General features: G+C 35.4%; 1 long non-coding RNA gene across 6 annotated transcripts in view; it reads left to right on the forward strand.

Annotated features, from left to right (window-relative positions):
- Nucleotides 1-18,803, forward strand: part of LOC141507645 (uncharacterized) — a 94,631-nt gene that overhangs the window by 63,369 nt on the left and 12,459 nt on the right. For 3 of the 6 annotated variants that reach the window (XR_012474215.1, XR_012474217.1, XR_012474216.1), the window contains one exon: nucleotides 9,382-10,604. This is a non-coding gene — a long non-coding RNA (uncharacterized LOC141507645). Of the gene's footprint in view, nucleotides 1-9,381; nucleotides 10,605-18,803 lie in introns of those variants that run through there. The other 3 variants (XR_012474219.1, XR_012474220.1, XR_012474218.1) reach the window with 2 other exon arrangements.

Below are 18,803 nucleotides of genomic sequence, written 5' to 3' on the forward strand. Positions count from 1 at the left end.
ATTAACAGTCTATAAAAACTTCTCATTTTATGCTCAGTTCAAAACATGAATTAGACTGGAAAGATAAGTATCTGAACACTAGCTTAAAGAAAGATTAATAGTTACCATAATATTTTATTGAAAAGATAAAATAAAATAAGATAAATAGTTACCATAATGATTCTTGTGAACAATTAAGACTTGTCTCCTGAAATATCATCTGAAAATTCAGGATGAAGATGCCCAGGAGGAATTGAACAAATTTAAGTATCCTCCAGGAAATCCAGACCCACAGTGCAGTTTCAGGTAACATTAGCATTCATTGTTGTGAAAAGATTGAGGTAACTTGTAAATAGAGAGTCATCATAATATAGTGTGAACATGAGTGGCACAAAATAGACATATTTTTACAATCTGCTGTCACCAGAGGAAATAGTTTCCCTAAACTGATGGGAACCAGAATTTGAGAAGGCTAATGTTTGCTGATCTAATTGATTATCCTTTTCATTTTTTTTGAGATAGGTTATTGTAGGGCAGGATGACTGTGTAAGTTTACTGCTAATAATTTCATAGAGGATCTTATGAAGCAGACAATTCCCCTACTTCAGTGTTGTTAATTCTTCCTTCAAAAAACCCATTGTATAAGTTTGTCTTCTGCTGTCAGTTCATTTAGGACTGGCAGAAGAAATCATGTTAAGTCTTTGTTTTCCTAGGAAGGTAAGGATCCATTCTTTTAGAAATGAGGCCTTAATCAGAAACACTAGCTGTGAAAATTGTTTCCCAGTTTTCTGCTTTCCTTCTAATCTTGATTGTTTTGTACTTGTTTGTGCAAAACCTTTTCAATTCAATGTAATCAAAATGATCCATTTTGTATTTCATAATGTTCTTTTTACTCTTCTTTGGTCATAAATTCTCCTCTCCATAAATCTGACAGGTAACTGATTCCTTGCTCTTCTAATTGGTGTGTGGCATCACCCTTCATGTACCCATTTTAACCTTAAATTTTTATGGGGTATAAGATGTTGATCTTAATTTTTGCCTTACTGTTTTCCAGTTTTCTCAACAGTTTTTGTCAAATAGTGTACTCTTATCCCAAAAGTTGGAGTCTATGAGTTTATTGAAAGTAGATTAGTGTAGCTACTTACTACTGAAGATGACAACTTCTGATAAATACTCTCACCAGATTAGCTGAGAGTATAGTTATTAGCATCTGTGCTGAAGAGATGGAGTGGGGTAGTAGGAGAGGAATTCCAATCACAATATAGACCAAGAGGTTAATAGCTTTGGTTAACAGCTTTTGCCCAGTGCTTGTGTTTTTGTTTTCTCCTTTCCAGGTAATTGTATCTGAGAACCAAGGGACATTTCTCTATTGTCAGTTTCTAGGAGTTGACTGTGACAATTTTATTTTCTACCACCCTATCATCACCCATAAAGGAATGGCATAACTTTAATTCCCTTACATAAAGGGGGTAGTTAGGTGGTGCAGTGGATAGATCACTGGCCTTGGAGTTGGGAGAGCAAGAGATCAAATTCAACCTCAGACACTTGTCATTTACTAGCTCTGTGACCTTGGGCAAGTCACTTAACCCTTATTACCTCACATCTGGAGTCATCTCCAGTCATCCTCATTTATATCTGACCACTGGATCCAGATGGCTCTGGAGGAGAAAGTGAAGATGGTGACTTAGCACAACATAATATTCAAATTCAATTCATATACTTGTCATGGCATCAGCTCCCTGATGTCATGGTCCTCTTCAAGAATGAAGGACAAACATCAACCATAAAGGGGGCTTAGGAAGCAAAACCCAAAGGAGGTCCTATCAAAAGGGAAAGATTTTATTTAGCAATGACATCTAGAGTTATTGAGAGCACATGAGCCATAGTTATTGTCAGAGTTGACTTTGCACATAGGTGTTAAAAGTCAGTTGACTAAATAATATTATTTCTAAGGTATCCTTCCAAAAAAAACTCTCATGCACATCAACTAGCATGCTAAGGACTCAAATTACTTTAACTGTACAAATGGACAAGGTCTTTTAATATATAACTAAAAGTAAAATCTAAAAGGGAAATACTTCTAAAAGAGGTAAGATTATTGACAAAATTCATGCTAAGTTGTGGTTTTGAATGACTACCCAGTCTTTCCTGATAATTGAGTTTAATGGAGAGAGAATGGAGTGAAAGGGAAGACTGAAGAATGGAAGAGAGCTGGTGAATACTAAAGATTAGAGTGAACATATTAAGGAAATAGGGTACCTGGGAAGGATGGAATAATAGACAAGAAGATTGAATAAGGACTTCTGGCTTTGAAATTATGACTTGATCTAGCTGTGATTATGCTCTTCTTTTTTGGGGGGGTTATTTATTTTATATCTTGTTATGAGAGTAAACATACCCCCTCAGAAGATGGGAAACCTCAAGAATAGTGAGAGAGGAAAAAAAGGTACTTCAGTCTGTGTTCAGATTCCAGTGGCTCTGTCTCTGGAATGAGTTGCCTTCTTTATCATAAGTTCACCAAAAAAGTTGCTTCAATATTTTTTCCCACAGTTGCTATTACTAGCTGTATTTCCTTCCATTCTATTCCTTCCCACTCTCATTTATTCTATTCTCTTTCTCCTTTCCCCTTGTCCTTGTTCAAAAGTATGTTGCATCTGAGTACCTTCTCCCATGACCTTCCCTCCTCTATCACCTACTCCTGCCTTCCCTCCCCCCATTCCCCCTTATTCCATACCTTTCTTCTCATTTTTATCTAGGGTAAGATATATTTCTATACCATATTATGTGTGTATTATTTCCTCTCTGAGCCATTTCTGATGAGAATGAAGGCTCACTCATTCCCCTTTGCCTTCCTCTGTTCCACTCCGTTGAAAAAGCCTTTTCTTTTCTCTTATGTGAAATATCTTAGCCTCTTCTTCCTCTCCTTTCTCCTCCTCCCAGTACTCTCCTTTATCACCCCATTGACTCCATCTTTTTTACTATATTATACCATTATATTCAGCTCCTTCCTGTGCCTTATCTATATATGCTCCTTCTAACTGTTCTTATAAATGAGAAAGTTCAAATGAGTTATCAGTATCTTCTTCCCATGCAGATCAATATCATTAAATTCCTCATAGTTAGTCCTTCTTGTCCACCCTATCTATAGTTTACCTGAGTCCTGTACTAGGAGATCATACTTTCTGTTCAGCTCTGGTTGTTTCAATAGGAAAGTTTGAAAGTCCCTGGTTTCATTGCAAGTTCATTTTTTCCCCTGAAAAGAGGATGTTTGGTTTTGCTGGGTAGTTTATTCTCGGTTATAAACCAAGATCTTTTGCCTTCTGGAATATCATATTCCAAGCCCTAATGAGCCCTTAAAGTAGATACTGCCAGATCCTGTGTAATTTTGACTATAGAACCACAGTAATTGAATTCTTTGTTTCTGGCAGCTTTTGGTATTTTTTCTTTGACTTGGGAGTTTTGGAATTTGGCTATACTATTCCTGGGCGTTTTTCTTTTGGGATCTCTTTCAGGAGGTGACTAGTGAATTCCCTCAATTTCTGCTGTACCCTTTGCTTCTAGGCTCTCAGGGCAATTTTTTGCTGTATTATTTCTTGAAAATTGAAGTCTAGGTTCTTTTCCTGGTTGTGACTTTCAGGTAGCCCCAAAATTTTTTAATTATCTCTTTTGGATCTGTTTTCAAGGTCAGTTGTTTTTCCAATGAGACATTTCACATTTTCTTCTAAATTTTTTTTTTGGAATAGTTTTATTTCTCCCTGATTTTTGCAAAGTCATCAACTTCCTTTAGTTCCATTCTGCATTTGAAGGAGTTATTTTCTTCAGAGAGTTTTTTATCTCCTTTTTCTGCTGCCCAGTTCTGCTTTTTAAGGCATTCTTCTCTCATTTGCCTTTTGTGTTGCTTTTTCCATTTGGCCTAAACTGGTTTTTAAAATATTATTTTCTTCAGTATTTTTTTGTATTTCTTTTACCAAGCTGCTGGTTTAGTTTTCATGATTTATCTGTATCACTCTCATTTCTCCTCCCAATTTTTCCTCAACCTCCCTTAATTTGCTTTTCAAAGTCTTTTTTGAGCTCATCCATAGCCTGAGCCCATTTTCTATTTCTTTTGGAGGTTTTGGATACAGAGGTTTCGATTTTGTCATCTTCTAAATCTTCCATGGGACCAATGTAATTTTCTATGGTCAGATTCTTCTTTTTATTTTGTTTGCTCATTTCCTCAGCCTATGACTGATTTACTGCACATCCAAGGCTTGGGGGATTTTTGGGACAACCCACAGAGACCTTAATTCCTCCAGGGTCTTATGAGAGGCTCTGACTACTCTCTTGCTTGTGCTTTTATATGTGGATGACTACAGACCCTCCCCTCTGCTCTGGAACTGTGAGGAGTGTCCCTGCTCTTTTATGGTATTATGGAAGCCCAAAGTGCAACCTGGATCTGAGTGTGGGCAAATAGCAGAGTCCTGCCCCAAAGGAGAGCAGAGAGACCTCTGCAGTCTCCCCCAGTCCCCTTACAGTCTGTGGGCTATGTTCTGGAGGTGCAGGCTGGCTTCCACAATTCCCATTGCGGGTTCTCATTGCAGGGTGGCTCTGAGGCCCATGCTCTACTCTGCTCTGTGCTCACTCTGATGTGGTGGAGTTCTCTCACCACCCCTCTAAGCTGTTCCTGGTGATTCCTGTGCTGTGCTGCATTGCAGCTGTGGCTTCTTCCACACCCACCCCCAGTTCTGGTGATAGAGACCTTTCTTGTGGAGCTTCTAAGTTGTCTTGGACTGGGAAATTGTATCACTCAGTCTTTCTGTGGGCTCTTCCCCTCTAAATTTTGGATAGAGTCATAATTTGATGGCTTTTGGAGTTTTTTGGGGAATGAGTTTTTGGGAATTCTTGCCTTCATGCAGCCATCTTGGCTCTGCCCTATTCTCTTCTTTTTAAAAATTTTTATTTATTTTTAATTTTTTTCACTGGGGAGCATTGGGGTTAATTGACTTGCCTAAGGTCACACAGCTAGTAAATATTAAGTGTCTGAGGCTGGATTTGAACTCAGTCCTCCTGACTCCAAGGCTAATGCCTGTCTGTGGCCATCTAATTGCTCCTTGTTAGTTCTCTTCTTGAACAATAAGCTATGTATTTTACTTAGGTATTTCTATTTGTGGTTGGGAAGTTGAGAAATTGATCAAATTTGAGATTCAGTTTGGGTGCCTGGAACTGGCAAGTTTCCTACATTACAAATGGCCTCATTCTGGGACAGGAAACTATTTTTTTTTAACATTAAATTACCACAAGAAGTCCTCCCTCTTGACCATGTAGTCATCCAGACTGCATCAATTACTCATTATGAAAGCTGACACAACTTGATCATACCACTTGGTAGTATGATCCTACTGGCGAGATGGAAGAAATACCTGGGCTTATCACTTGCTCTGCTGTACAACCTGTCATCTGCCTATCTGTCCTGTCTTGATGACCTCCAGACCCCTCCTTCTGGAACTGTCATTTCACTTAAGGGTACACCCCAAGGCTTCTTGGGGCCTTGCCATCTCCCCTATCACTTAAGATTTCTATTTCACCACAGCTGAATTTTCTTCTCTGTTCATCACCTCCAATTAGAGTTTGACCTCTTTGTGATAGCAGGAATTGTCTTGTTTTTTACATTTGTATCCCTAGCATTTAGCTTGGTGCTTGTCACATAGCATATGGTTAATAAATTACTTTTTAATCATTTATCCATTCATTTTCTTCATTAAAATGTTGCCTTTGAAATTCTGTGTTGACCAACCCTAATAATCAATTTATATCCTATGATATAAGGTACAAGTTCAAGACTTATTATGCCAGATGAAAAGATACAATATATATTAAATGTTATTTTTACTTTAATCTGGAAGTTCTGACCTAGATATTTTTTTAGTGGTTCTTTTAACTAGTTCTTCACATTAAAATCACAAGCTTTCTCATGCAAATAGTGTGGGGTCTTTGGCACCTCCAAATATCTATTGCTCCTGAAAAAGAAAAGAGAGTTTGGACTTAAATTCATTCTTAAGTTTTCAAAATGTCTGAGACTTTCTCCCTATCTGAAGTTTTCAATGACATCATAGATAGTAATTCTAACCCTCTAGGCCTGCAGACTTAAATTAGTCAAAACCAAACACATCCTAAACCCAAAACAAACTTCTCACTGGCTGTATAGAATTAATTGGCACAAAGGTATGAATTGAAAAAAAAGTCTGTCATTTTCATATCCCTGAATTAAGTGCCTCCATGGTCAAGCCAGTAGAGCATTTAAAAAACAAACAAATAAATAAATTTATCATTTTGTAAGTCTCTATTTGGGAAAAGGAAGTTGAGATAATGGCAAGGCTTCTCTTAACCAACTCTTATTCTAGGATTAAAATAAAAGATTAGATTATTATAATGACTTTATGTTTGTGCTGAGGTTAATATAGGAATAAGCCACATGCATCAAAAGGTCTTCTCTGGTGACATTAACATAGACATAATTCAAAGGACTGCAGGTTAAAAAATTAGTTTTAAAAATTCAGTAAGGTTTTCAATATTAAAATTTAAAAGAATTTAAAATATTAAAATATAATGTAACTTGCTACTTAGAGAATAGCAGCACATTAAATCCACTGGAGCAATTTAAAGACACCAATTTTTATTGTTTTGTTTTTGATTTTTAATTAGAATATTTATTTTTACATTACCTTCATTTCCCGATATATTCCTTCTCTTACTCATACCCAAAGAGCCATTGATTATACCAAAAATAGAAAAGGATTTTTAAGAGAGCATTTTAACAAAACTACCTTGTTATCACCTGGGACTAATAGTACAGGCAGTATTCCAAATATATTTACCAAGATTGGAAGGAAGCTCATTCTCAGGCTTTTTGGGTTTTTTTTTTTTTGGTGCCAAGTTTGGTCACTATAATAAAACTAAACATTTTAAAAGCATAGTCTGTTCTTTAAAAGTAGTATGGGACTTAGCATATAGCAGATACTTAATAAATACCTGTTAGATGAAAACTGAATGGAAAAACTAAATTTAATTAATTAATATGGCAGAGACTAAAGGCACATGAAACTTCTTGATGCCATGCCTTCCCTCCCACACAATTTTGTCTACTTTTGAAATAAGCAGTACACCTTGGAATAGTTGACTCAGCTTTATTAATGTTGAGGGGAAAAATAGTTTGCTTTTTGCTGACACTATTTTTAGGCAATATTTATGGACCCTAAAGATGGAAAAGTCTTTTTAAACCACTGAATTTATCCATTCTTGCAGAAAATATAATTAGAAACAGATATTTTTCTAAGGCACAGATTTTGTCTACAAAGCCCAGTTTCTGTCTTTTTAAATGTCCATTCTTTTATCTCAGAAAAAACCATTTTTTTTCTGCAATTCCTTTTAGTTTTCTTCCTCATTCTTATTTGTACAGGCTGTGAAACAGTGGAAAGAGCATTGTTGTAAGTCAGAATACCTCAATTTTCATAGTGATTTTTAAAGTAATTCATTGTATGATCTTGGTCAAATCTCTTAGCCTATCTGGGAAGTACTAGATAATATCAAGTTCTCTTACATCTCAAAATATTAAGATTCCATGATTATCCAAAAGATTAATGCAAACATCTTACAACTTTGATACTTCTGTGGAACAAGAGGAGAATCTGAATCCCCTCTAATCATATACCTTTGATGATAACTGATCAAGGCTTGTATGAACTATATACAAGGCAGGTATATATTCTGATATCTGAAGAAAGCATCTAGTCTATGACTTATGTTTTGTAAAACATATTTAATTTGATAATGTATATTATTTACAACTCTGTGAGGTTGATGGAATGAATATTATTGCCTTTAGTTTACAAATGAAAAAGACTAAGCATCTTGCTAATATGTGACAGAGATAATTCTTAAACCCAGACCTTCTGACTACAAATCCAGTGCTTTTCGCTACTCATCAATCTATTCTGAATTGTTCAAAAATATTGACAAAACTAAAATTATGTGCTAGGTAATTATCAAATATCCTCTCAAAGTATCAGATACTTCATACATTAGAATTGTGTTTATTTTTTATAATCAATAAGGAGCAAAAATATTAGCTACATATACTTTTCTAGAAAAATTTATGTTTCCTGTATCACACATGCCCTTCCCCTCTTGACTTGGCTAAATCCTATTATTCTTATTCTTCAAAATTCCTCATTGATTATATGTTGCAGCTTGTTCACACTCATCATGTGTCTGCTTTTTCCCTTTGTATATTTTCAGTGCTTCAGAGACTATTGTATTTATTAATCCTAAACAACCCTGGAAGAAATTGGTATTGAAACAATAGGCTTTTCTTCTAGTTTAGCTAAGATCCTTAAAGGATCCTTCTAATTCAACTTTCTCATTTTATAGATGAGGAAACTGGAGATTATAGAGAGCAAATACTTAACTGATGATCACAAAAGCAATCTATCCTTTTTGAATCTGACCAGTTTAACTCTGCACTGCTTAACTCTGTACTGTTGTTTTATTATGTTTTATTATGCATAGTCATAAAAAAAGTTTTCAATAAAGGCTTGCTTATTGATTGGTTTGATGATGGAGAAAACAGTTTCAGAAATGAATGAAATTCTGATGATTAGATAAATCCCCTGGGTGATCTGACCTTATTGGGTTGTGATTTTAGGTTTTGACCTTAAGGTTGTTTGTGAAAGGAAAGCTATATGTTGAGCCATTTATAATTGGTTTCTTTCAACTCTGGCTTGAATGATATAGGCCTGCATAAGGGAGGGGCAGAAGAGCCTGATTAACCTGCCTGTCATTGACTAACACTGCTTCAAACCAGTTGAGTCTTCTTAGGGAAGACAAGATGTAGACTGAAGGAACTAGAAGCAGGAGGATGCTCTGACCTAGTTATTCTGAGATTGAGTCATTTATGGGAAGCTTGTCAACAACTCCTCTACCATATAATACAAATCAACTCAAAATTAGGGGTATAGATTTTAATAAATGGATAATTTAATAGTTTTTAGATGGATGAGAATATGTTTTCCTCACTATTAAATACAATAGTTTATACAGTTTCTTAAGGCCTGAGGTATCAAGAAACAGGAAACTGACATTTATATCTCACATAAGGGAAAAGGGAAGAGACATTCATTGTTGTTCATGACTGCATTTGGGATTTTCTGGAGTGGTTTGCCATTTCCTTCTCTGGTTCATTTTACATCTAGATGAGGAGCCAAGACAAATAGGGCTAAGCGACTTGCCCAGGATCACTAAACCAGCTAGTAAATTAGGTCTTCCTGACTTCAGGATTGGTTTTCTAAGCAATGTGTCATCTAGTTGCCCTTTACCCAAGTAGTTAAAGCAATTCCTTATGCTAAAATTTTTCTTTTTCTTTTTTAGGTTTTTTGCAAGGCAATGGAATTAAATGACTTGCCTAAGATCACACATCTAGGTAATTATTAAGTATCTGACATCGGATTTGAACTCTATTCACTGTGCCACATAGTGCCCCTAAAGTTTTTCTTATAAATTTTAAGATTAAAAACTGTTTATACTAAAATGAGATAGGAAGAGAATATATGTAAAGCCTTTAGCACAGTAGGCATTGTATACATGTTTATTCCCTTTCCCCACTCCATTAATAAATTGAGTCCCTTTGGGCATGTCACTTCCACTTGTTCAGCTTCCAAACCTGTAAAATGAGATGTTTTGTATGATCTTTAAGATCTCTTCCAGAACTATTCTATTTTAGCCTTAACTGTACTTTGTCACACAATAGATTGAATTCAAGAATTCTTAATTATAAAAGTGATCAAAAATACTCTAATTTTAGTATAATCTGTTTTCCCCCTTCACAGTTAAAAATTGGCACACAGAAATTTGGTTAATCATTTGTTGGTTTAGGACTCTGCAGGGCTATAAATATGTCTTGAAAGTAAGTGTACACTATTACATCGTTGGTGGAGCTGTGAGCTCATCCAGCCTTTCTGGAGAGAAATTTGGAACTATGTCCAAAGGGCAGCAAAAATGTGCATACCCTTTGATCCAGCAATACCACTACTGGGTCTATACCCTGAAGAGATGATGAAAAAGGGTAAAAACATCACTTGTACAAAAATATTCATAGCACCCCTATTTGTGGTGGCAAAGAATTGGAAATCAAGTAAATGTCCTTCAACTGGGGAATGGCTCAGCAAACTGGTATATGTATGTCATGGAACACTATTGTTCTATTAGAAACCAGGAGGGACAGGAATTCCAGGAAACCTGGAGGGATTTGCATGAACTGATGCTGAGTGAGATGAGCAGAACCAGAAAAGCATTGTACCCCCTAACAGCAACATGGGGGTGATGATCAACCTTGATGACTTGCTCATTCCATCAGTGCAACAGTCAGGGACAATTTGGGGCTCTCTGCAATGGAGAATACCATCTGTATTCAGAGAAACAACTATGGAGTTTGAACAAAGACCAAGGACTATTAGCTTAAATTTAGAAAAAAAACTGATATCTTATAGTCTGATCTTGCTATCTCTTATACTTTATGTTTCTTCCTTAAGGATATGATTTCTCTGTCATCACACTCAATTTGGATAAATGTATACCATGGAAACAATGTAAAGACTGGCAAATTGCCTTCTATGGGGGGTGGGGGGGAGGGAAGTAAGATTAGGGGAAAAACTGTAAAACTCAAAATAAATAAAATTTTTAAAAAAATAAAAAAAAAGAAACCAAAAACCAACCAAACAAACAAAATCCAGCTGAAAAAAAAAAAGAAATAAAGTAAGTGTACATATATGACCTATATCAGATTGTTTGCTTCCATGGAGATGGGGGGGGAAGAAAGAGTGTTAGAAAAATGTGGAAATCAATGGCTTATTAATGGATGAATGTTGAAAACTATCTTTGCATATTATTGGAAAAAATAAAATAAAATAACATTAAAAAAAGAATCAGGAGATGACAGTAGTTCAGAATCAAAGAGGAGAGAGTGTACTCAATAGTGTACTCAGTAGTGTCAAAAAATGCAGAAAGATCAGGACTTAGAAAAGGTCAGTGCATTTAATTGGGTAAAAGATCAGTGGGCAAAGTCTGAAAGAGCAGTTTAAGTAAAATAAGGGGAACATTCATTTGAAATTAATTCCCATTAGTTTATAGGCTCATCTCCTATGTATAATCCATATCAAATTATTAAGTAAATATATACATATAGCAAACATTATATGCTAAAAAGAAAATAGGTGTTAAGAAATCAATTATTTGAGTCTCCAAATTTAAAATCAAGGAAATTTTCCTTTTATAGATTTTTTTATTTTGTTGAATATTATTGCTTGATTGTTGTTTTTGCAGAGGTAAGCATTTTGTATTTTGTTTTATAGTATCTGTCTTGGGAAGCAGAGAAATGTGATTAAAGTCACAATATCAAAATATGTTTCTAGTAAATTGATAATATTATATTTTGGAATTAGACTTCTGAATATTTGAAGGTAACAAAACAATGCCTAGGAAACAGGCTTGTATATCAGTGTTATTTTTGACATTTGTGATATCAGCTTTAGCAGTCATTCATGTATGACAAATTAGTAGGTGAAGCTATCTGAGGAAACTGGAAATAAAAGAATAAACAATGGAGATCTCAACTCTTAACAAGGACCTGAATGGGATCAATGAACTACAGCTTGAGGGAGAAGAGATCAGTTGGAGGGAGCTTCTCAATCCAACTCCACCCTCTCCTCAAGTCACTGAAGGTTGAAGAAATGGAATGCAGATCTTAGCTCTAAGGTGTGTATGTAGGAAGATGAAACTTGCTAGCTCAATACTGAAACCCAGCAAACTTCCTGTAATAGAGTGGGGACCAGCTGCTTCTTTATTGGCCAGGATGAGTGGGGAAGGGTTTAAATCATGGAAAATCATGGCAAAATTGTATTGTTCCATAATTTAGTAGGAACTGATTTGTACTCTGATTTATTTGATAAAATTTTATTTGTAGTTGTGAGAAACAGGAATTTTATCTGGGAATTCTAATTATTGCCACATAAATGTAAATCCATGAATGTTCAATATAAGAAAAAATTATCTTATTTGATTCCACTGATATAATCTGGGAAAGTGTTATTATCCCCATTTTTCAGATGAAAAAAATTAAAAGTCAGAGAGACTGAGTGATTTACTTGAGGACATATAGCTGTTAAGTTAGGCAACTGAAGCTTGAACCAGAACTTTGGATTCTAAGTCCAAGATCCTGAAAGTCTAATTAAAAAAAATTCTGAATTCTATTAATACAGGACTATTAACTTTTTGATGTTTTTCATTTCTCTCATGTATTTATATATTATTATAAAACATTATTTAAATATAAATTGACTTTTTGTATTTTATCTACTTATCTCAAAGAGATATTGTAGGAAAAAAGTATGCTGGAAATCTTAAATGCCTATATGAGTTGTTGTTAGATTACCTGCATATGTTTGTTTTGTTTTTTACCCCACTAAACTTCATTTTTTTTTTGTTTCAATCCATGATTTCATTGGTAGACAGCATTCCTTTTATCATTGTAAATTAGTAAATACTCTGCAACTTATACTCTTAGAGAATTACGTAGGGCCCTGAGGGAGGAATTTAGTTGAATGACCTGCCCATGGTCAGACAACTAGCATAAACTTGAGTTAGGATTTGAACCCAGATCATTTTAATTGGTTATCTCTCCACTATGCTAACATATCTCCAAAATAATAATTCACAATAATTGATATTTATTCATGACATATATGTACATGTGTTTATACATGCATCTCTATCTCCGTCTATCAAATCTACACACATTATGAAAACTGGTGTCAAATGTCATTTTAATATATATTAGGCAATTAATAATTGGATCAATTTGGATTAATTATTCAACTGAATCTGGTGGAAGGCAGCCCCAGAATAATGAAGTACCAGTGAATTAATAATGTTTTCAGCATTTTGGGAGCCTTTGTAATCCTAATTTTTAAAACTATTACACAAATATTTTAAAAACAAACTCACCTTAGATATAGATCTGAGAAGGGCATTCTTACCTGATTTCAGCTCTGATTAGAGTTTAGAAGGCAGATAAAAGAGTTTCTCAGATAAGCTTCCTGGAAATTTTTCCTCCTCCTACTTGAAAATGAGCTTTGCATTTTTCAGACATCAGAGAGAAGAAATATTCATCACCAAGGGATATATTTTGGCATTCTTCTTAAATTTAGCCCATTTTCTGATGGCTACAATTGTTGCTGTACTTCGGTAGAATTAATTGTACATGTGGAAGTATCTATATTTTAAGTGAATAGTTATATCTTATTTCATTGTTTGAAGTATTGGAAAAATATGATTTTGTATAAGATTTTCAAATAACATGAAACTGTTTGACTAATAAACTAAACTTACTATATATGCCATCTAATAAAAATATTTTTAGAATTTTATGGAATTTGATAAAGTTGTAAGCTGTGATTTTTTTTTTCCCTTGGGACAAACAATGTGATTAATTTATAGATAATGGCTCTTCTGCACTAAAGTCAGATCTACACAATCACAATTATCTAGATTCTTTTATGAATATTAAGGCAATTTGAGTTTTAAAAATCTACTTTTACCTGAATGTTGTTAAGGAAGAATTAATTAATTAATTACCTTAATTTAGTTAAGGAAGAATTGGAGTTTATGCAGAAAATTTTTAACCATATAGTCAGTGATGATCAAAGTCCTCTGTTTTGGTGGACAAAGAACTTTGCTGATAAAATTGTCATAGGATCATAGAGTCAAAACTCAAAAGCACCCTAGAGACTGAGTCCAGCCTCCCTCTACCTTCATTTTAGAGATAAAGGAAACCAAAGCCCAGAAGGCTAAGTGATTTTACCAGGATCACTCAAGAAATAAATGACTGATACACAATTTAAATTCAGGTCTTCCGGGCCCCAAGCTCTCTCCACTGTATCACCTACCTTTCTTGTCTAGTGATTGAATAGGGTAGCAACTATAGGAAAAGGAAGTGAGTTCAGTATCTATTGCTAAAGTCCCCCACTTGGGTCTCTGTCATAGAATTAGAAGTTCACATTGTCCTCAAGGCAAGAAAGAAATGGGACTTTTTCTGTCTAATCTTTACCCTTAGGAGGGAAGATGAACAGTGAAGCAGAGCTTTCCATATGACTATGTGATAATCTGACTGTGTTTCATACTGATATTCTCTCTGGCCCAATCTCCAACTTCCATTGAGAAGAGTGATATCCTTCATTCAGTGAAAAACATTTTCATATTTGGTCATATCCTTTATATCCCAGTGACTCTAAACTCCTCTGAATTCTTCCAAACCTTATTCCTATCCACTATCCCCTGTCATCCATTGCCTTATTCCTATCCTGCTCAACCCTCTCACCTTAAAATTTTAATTTAATAGCACCCAGTTCTTTGACTGAGTCCTCTGGAATGCCTGTTCATTGGAAACAATCTTCTCTTCATCATTAATCTTTTCCTCCCTCACTCCTTCTATTTACTAGCTGTTACCAAAATCTAGCTCCCCTCAGATGACATAGACTCACTGGTCACCCGACTGGCTATATTTTCACTCATTCTCCTTGACTTATGAGTTGGGGATGGGAATGGGGATGGGATATTCCTGCTTCCCATTGCCACTTTCAAGTACTCCCCATATCTCCATCATTCAATAAACTCTCTTCTTTTGAGATTCATGTATTCATATCTACCACCCAATCAAAATGATGGTAACTGTTTTCAAACCCCCAGATTACTCTTTCTTTCTCAATGAGTTTAGTACATGTCTTACAATTTTTCTCTCCTCTCCAACTCCCTACAGATTTCATCATACAAATCAACTGTCCCTCAAACTCCTTTGCTATTTATTTCCTCCATCTACTTACTTCCCATTATATATTTCTCCACCCCTTATCCAGTCCTTTGTTTTTCCTTACAAAGCCTTACTCTCCATTCTTATAGTGCCCTCCTAAATTCTCTCCCAGGTCATCTCCCTTGCAGTAGCCACTGTCTCTTCTTTTCCCCATCTTGACTTCTTGATGAATCAACTTAATTCTATATTGTGCTCCTTTTTTGAATTCCTGGGCCCCATATCATATCACTGATCACATCCTGCCAAGCCTCATTTCCTACCTTTGCTCCTTGACAGATGCTACTGAGCAAAGGTAGAAAAAATCATGTATCTGTTCTAACAAGGCTCATTACAGATTTATGTAACTCGGTCTTTATTGCTAGGCAATATTTATCAATCCACTATCAAACTGTCCATAGTAGTTCTTCTAAACCTTTTCGTCTTTCTTCAAATCTCCCATTGCTCCTCCTCTCTACATTCTTTTAACAGAGATCTTTGCCTCATATGTTATAAAAAAAATTGAGGTCATTTTCTGAGAGCTTCCTCTTCTCCCCTCTTCCTTCTTGCCTATCACTCAGATGCTTTCTGCCACTATCTCCAATCTTATCCCTGTCTAAGGAGGAAGTGACTTTTTATTTTTCTTATTATTTTCTTTTTTTGAAACATTTTGTTTATTTTGAATTTTACAATTTTCCCCCCTAATCTTGATTCCCTCCCCTCACCTCCCCTCCGAAGGCAGTCTGCTAGTCTTTGCATTGTTTCCATAGTATACATTGATCTAAGTTGAATGTGATGTGAGAGAAATCATATCCTTAAGGAAGAAAAATAAAGTATAAGAGATGGCAAAATTACATAATAAGATAACAGTTGTTTTTTAAAAATTAAGGTAATAGTCTTTGGTCTTTATTCAAACTCCACAATTCTTTCTCTGGATACAGATGGTATTCTCCATCCCAGAAACCCCAAAATTGTGCCTGATTGTTGCACTGATGGAATGAGCAAGTCTATTAAGGTTATCACTCCCCATGTTGCTATTAGGGTGTACAATATTCTCTTGGTTCTGAAATGGAAACAACATATAATTGGTCTGGAACATTTAGATAAACAGATAACAAGATTCAGACATTTAAGTGGTTACTCTGGGTCAGGTACTATACTAAGTCCTGGAATATAAATATAAGATAGTCCCTACCCTCAAGGAGCTTATATTTTAATTGGAGAATACAACACAAATCAGTAGGAGGCAAGGTAGCAAAACTCAGTGGTGGAGTCAGAAAGCCTCAGCATTTCATGATATGGTGGTCCTAGGCAAGAGTTTACTAAATGGAAGAAGAGAGAGATAGGAAAAAAAAGTTATAAGATTGAGTTCTTTGTTTACTTTCTTCATTATACAGATGAGTCTGAAGCCTAGAGATGCTAAAGATCCCATAAGTAGTAAACAGCAGAAAATAGGATTTAAACTCTAACATTAATTTTAACCCTCTTTGAAGTTGAATTGTGTATGTGCATGTGTGTATATATATGTGTGTGTGTGTGGAGGGGCACAGGGATATGTGTGTGTGGCTTAAATGCAAGGTTAGAGTGTTCATTTTTAATCCAAAGGTCTTTATCTTTGGGGCATAGGGAATATCATTTCACCATTACACCATGACTTCATTCACTTTCCCAAGGGCAACTTGAACACTGCCCTTAGGTTCTTGGGTTCTGATAGATGAATTTCTTCCTTTTTTTTTTTAAAGGTTTTTGCAAGGCAAACGAGGTTAAGTGGCTTGCCCAAGGCCACACAGCTAGGTAATTATTAAGTGTCTGAGACCGGATTTGAACCCAGGTACTCCTGACTCCAGGGCTGGTGCTTTATCCACTATGCCACCTAGCTGCCCCCCACTTCTTCCTTTTCTTACAGAGGCTCAGTGCTGGTAAATGTTTAACAGTATTACTGGGGGGAAAAATAAATCAAGGCCATGCTTTTTAAGTGTTTGCCGATTAATAAGCCGTATACTCACATTGAGAATTTAACAATCAACTCTCTAGAAGCCATTAGAGGGGACTCCAGCTCACCATTGGGCCTTGGCTTCAATAAAACCCTTCCAGCCATACCACATATTTTTGTACCTCCTTTCTGCTTTATGAGTTTCCAACTATCACAATATAAACTCTTTGAGAATAGGAATTGTCTTTTTTTGGGGCATATTTGAAGGTTTAATTTAGTGCCTCACACATAGTAATTGCTTAATAAACTCTCTCTTTTCTTTCTCTCATAACTATTCAAATAAAAGTAAACTATAGAAGGTAAATGGAGAAGTGACAGTTGGATTGTTGATTAGGATGATTATCTTGGCAGTTGTGTGAAGAATAGGTTGGAGATAAGAAGTTTAGGGCAGAGAGACAAGATAGGAGGCTATTAGGCAAGTCTAGGTGAGCAATGGTGAGGAACCAGACCAGGGTGGTAGGAGAGAGAAGGCTATGGATACAACAGATATTGTGAAAGTGGAACTGACAGGAGTTGGCAACTGGTTGAATATGGGGTGAACTGAGAGAGGGTAGAGACAAGGATGACTCCAAGGTCCCCATGAAGACACTTTGAATTTTCTAGATCTAATATGATAAATTCATGTTAAGTAAGACATAATATAATCTGATTGAATGCTCTGCAATCATTGTTTTTCCCCAGCACAGACCTTTAATAAATATCAGATTCTTCCTCAAGACCTGAGATATTTTTAGTCGTATGAGAGTCTGAAGATATGATTGTATTAAGTTCAAGACACAAGTAAATCTGTTCAGTAAGAGTTTCATTAATACATTCTAGCCAAATGTCACTATAACATTGCTCCTGTAGATCAAAATACCTGCGTTTTGCCCAGCCTGCTTCTGCAGATAGAACCGATGATCAGAGTTAGGCAAGATCTGCCATGTAAGTTTTGAGTAAAGCTTGAACTTTACTCAAAGTAAAATTCTTCTCGCAAACTCTATGATCTAGACAAACTGGTCTGCTTACTGTTCTCCATATGAGACATTGCAGCTTGCTCCTTCATGCCATTGCAGAATTGTTACCCAATGTCTGGAATGGTTCTTTTCCTCACATCTTCCTCTCGGAGGAAATTAGCTTCATTCAAGACTCAAATCAATTGATATCTCCTTTAAGAGTCCTATCCTAGAAACCATATGATCATATCAATAGATGCTGAAAAAGCTTTTGACAAAATACAGCATCCATTCCTATTAAAAACACTAGAGAGTGTAGGAATAAATGGACTGTTCCTTAAAATAATTAGCAGTATTTATCTGAAACCATCAACAAGCATTATACTCAATGGGGAGAGGCTAGAGGAATTCCCAATAAAATCAGGGGTTAAACAAGGGTGCCCATTATCACCACTACTATTCAATATTGTATTAGAAATGTTAGCATCAGCAATTAGAAGAAAAAGAAATTAAAGGAATTAGAATTGGGAAGGAAGAGACAAAACTCTCACTATTCGCAGATGACATGATGGTCTACCTAGAGAATCCCAAGAAATCATCTAAAAAACTACTGGAAACAATTAGCAATTTTAGCAAAGTTGCAGTTTATAAAATAAACCTCCATAAATCCACAACTTTCCTATATATGACTAGCAAGAAACATCAGGAAGAGCTAGAAAGAGAAATCCCATTCAAAGTAACCTCAGACAGTGTAAAATGCTTGGGAGTCTATTTGCCAAGACAGACTCAGAATCTTTTTGAAAACAATTATAAAACACTTCTCACACAAATTAAATCAGATTTAAATAACTGGGCAAATATCAACTGCTCATGGATAGGTAGAGCTAATATAATAAAAATGACAATTCTACCAAAACTAAACTATCTGTTTAGTGCCCTACCAATCAAAATCCCCAAAAATTACTTTAATGAGTTAGAAAAAATTGTAAGTAAATTCATATGGAGAAATAAAAAGTTAAGAATTTCC

The sequence above is a fragment of the Macrotis lagotis genome, chromosome 1 (genome assembly GCF_037893015.1).
Source record: "Macrotis lagotis isolate mMagLag1 chromosome 1, bilby.v1.9.chrom.fasta, whole genome shotgun sequence".
Classification (NCBI taxonomy): Eukaryota; Metazoa; Chordata; class Mammalia; order Peramelemorphia; family Peramelidae; genus Macrotis; species Macrotis lagotis.